Genomic DNA, 3,245 nt, shown 5'->3' on the forward strand with positions numbered 1-3,245 from the left:
ATCACCTTAGGCGGATCTCCTATTTCCTGGAAATCAAAGAAACAAACTTCAATTTCTTTGTCCTCTGCGGAATCTGAATATAGATCAATCCGTCGTCTTGCTTATCGAATTGACTCGGGGTTACTCGCCTTCTGGCGCATCTTTCGGCTCTACCACATCTTCCTATTCCTGTTCACTCCGACAGTCAAGCGGCGTTACATATAGCTCGGAATCCCGTGTTTCATGAGAGGACGAAACATGTCGAGCTTGATTGTCATTATGTCCGCCAACAGTACCTAGCCGGCCTTATTTCTTTGTCTTTCGTTCCTTCCAAACACCAATTAGCTGACTTATTTACCAAATCTTTACCAGGACCATCTCACAATTCGATTTTGAGCAAGTTGGGTGTTACTTTGTCCCCCTCCAACTTGAGGGGGGATGTTGTGAATTTGAATCAACAAGATAAGGCTAAAGATGCAATAGGTAAAACGGCTAGCAAGGGTTATCTGTTTGATGAAGAAGAAAAGGGAAAGTGGTCATCTAATTCAGGTTTGACAGCTTTGGTGTTATCAAAAGAAAATTGGGCTGATTTGGACTGGGCTTCTATTTGGGCCTATGGTGCAAGCATGAACAAAACACAACCAAAGCAAATTCAGCCCAACATTCCTGTAGAACAAATTCAGCCTAACAATGCTGTACATATCTCCACCGTTCAAAGTTGACAAATAACATCTGGCCATTCAATATTTCACAGCTGTACAAAGGAAGCTTCCAGAATAAAAATTTGTTATAGACGTTAGAATAGTAGCCAATGAGATTTAGACAAAATGTATAGGATTCTTTTATTTCTGATTTTATTTTATCTACACAGACTTGTATATATGCATGGCTTTTGTTCAATGAATATACATCAGAAAATTCCCAAATACAGTGTTATTTACTCTTTCAATACTCATATTAATTGGTGCATATTTTTATCGAATTTAAAAAATGATTTGAAGTGAGTAGTTAATACTATGAGCAAAATAGAAAAAAATAAATTATCTTATCTTGATATGATAAAAGTGACAAGTAAAAGTGAAAATCTATTTTGAAAATACTGAACAAATAAAAATGAACGGAGGAAATATTTCTTAATAATAAAAGTGAGCCATCCTTTGGATGGTTTATATAGCAGCAGCCAGAGAGAGAGTGCATGGGACACTAGCAGTGGATATATATAAAAGATTTAAAAGAATAACTTTTTATATTTAAACAATTTAAAAGCCCTATATATGTTGCCTTCCATCAACCAAGAAAATGGACTCACACAATTAGCTCTTCAAACTCTGTAAACATGGCCAACAAGTTCTTATTTTGTGTTCTCCTTATCACACTCACTGGTCTGTGACTTCTATTCTATCCATTAGTCTTTTTATAAAATATATTCCATTCATTTCAATTTATGTTTTTTATTTTAATTTTTAAAAATATTTTATATTTAGTGGAGTAACTTTTTAATGTCAACATCTCACCTAGCATGTGATAGCACTTTGATATATATATATATATATTGTACACATATTTAATTTTAGATTGCATGATTCAAAAAAATTCTTTATTTTTTTAAACTCTGTGTCCGATAAAACTAATAAAATACACAAGTTGAAATGGAAGGAGTAATTATATATATATCTACTTAGTATATAATTTGTAATAATTTGATTGATCATGTTATGTTATGCAGTTAATTTATTTTGGTCCTCAAACACTCAAGTGATGGCTCTGCGAGACCTACCTTTATCAGAAGAAGTACAAGTGATTGAGCAGGTTGTACAACTCCGAGGAGGAAAGCGTTGTTTCTCCACTTGCTATTCTCATGCAGAATGCGCTAAGCCGTGTACTCTATGCAGGCAGGCGAAACCTCATTATGACCCTGAAAGGAAATGCTTTAAGCCAAAGTGATCCATATATTCCAATCTCATATCATTAAATGTCTTCTCTATGTATTTTATTTTCTTCCTGCACCTTCTGAGCTTTGTGTCGTTTATAAAACGACTAGTTGGTGATGACCCTTGTCGTTATATATGGCCCCAATGTTATAAAGTTGGAATGATGATATAATGGTTGTATTTGCTTTAACGTGAAAGTGCCTAAGTCTTTTTTATTGAAAACTCAGCTTTGATACCTCCTAAAGTGGGCAGAATAGGAGAAGAAGAACTAGTGTCAAAGCTCTCTAAGGCCATATCTGTTTGACGAGACATTTGATGAGATATATAGGTTCAATGGAGGAGTGAAGGAAGTCAAGAGAAATTAACAGTTGGAAAATAAAGATATATTTGGAGTTCGAATCATTTAAAGGCCAAGTGTGATTCTCGGGCAAAATCATGTTTAGTGCTAAAATTTGGGCTTTTCTTTTTAAAGCATATATAAGGGGGGATGAAGGTCTCTACCTCACGTATATCTCCCGTGCGTGCCACCATCAAATCGATGTATTTTCAACCTTGTGTGCCAAATCGAGGGCCGCTTCTTTCCCCTCTTTATCTGGTACCCACAACTCAACTTTATGGGCGGCGAAAGTTCTTTCACTTATTATCTTTCACGCCCAACGAGGGCCGAGACTTGATGAATAAAAGACCGAATGCCTTTGCATAATTAAAAATGAGAAAGCCCTCAACGGCGCCGATTGAACACTCAGGAACCAAGAAGAGAGGATTTTTAGTGTGTTATTTGACAAGAGACATCTGAACCTGTATATATAGGTATACAACAACTAAAGGTCAAAATCAGAATCGCCTATTAACATTCGGAAAATAAAGATTGCCATTAAACTTTTAATTTTTAATAATGAACGAAAATAAAGGCATCATTAGTCTAATCTTGAGTAATGAGCTGAATATCAATTTTAAAGGGGATGAAGGGTTCTACGACTTACGTATATCACATGGTGAAGGATGGCAATCATTTTTCATGTGTGCGAAATCACTATTTTTGGGATTAAAAATAGAATAATGCACAACTCAATATAAGGAGAAAGAAAGTTCTTTCCAAATCTCTTTCGGATAAGATAAGGATGAATACAAGAAAAGATTTTGACTTTGCATAATTAAAACAAGGAGAACAACAGCAAATAAGAGAATAACACCAACTTAGTCATCTGCTCAGTTAAATAACTAATAGTCACCACTCCAAAATTATAACATGAGACGTTTTGAGGCACCTACAAAAAACAAGTTCACACCAATCAATTAAAAGAAGTTAGAAATCTTAAAAAAGTGCCAAAACTG

At 34.9% G+C, this 3,245-nt stretch overlaps 1 long non-coding RNA gene across 1 annotated transcript; it reads left to right on the forward strand.

Moving 5' to 3' along the window:
• The first annotated feature begins 933 nt into the window (after positions 1-933).
• On the forward strand, positions 934-2,100 carry LOC132039907 (uncharacterized). Its single transcript, XR_009410522.1, has 2 exons — positions 934-1,361; positions 1,706-2,100. It is a non-coding gene; the product is annotated as an uncharacterized LOC132039907 (long non-coding RNA).
• Positions 2,101-3,245: the final 1,145 nt, after the last annotated feature.

Source organism: Lycium ferocissimum, chromosome 12 (genome assembly GCF_029784015.1).
Source record: "Lycium ferocissimum isolate CSIRO_LF1 chromosome 12, AGI_CSIRO_Lferr_CH_V1, whole genome shotgun sequence".
NCBI lineage: Eukaryota > Viridiplantae > Streptophyta > Magnoliopsida > Solanales > Solanaceae > Lycium > Lycium ferocissimum.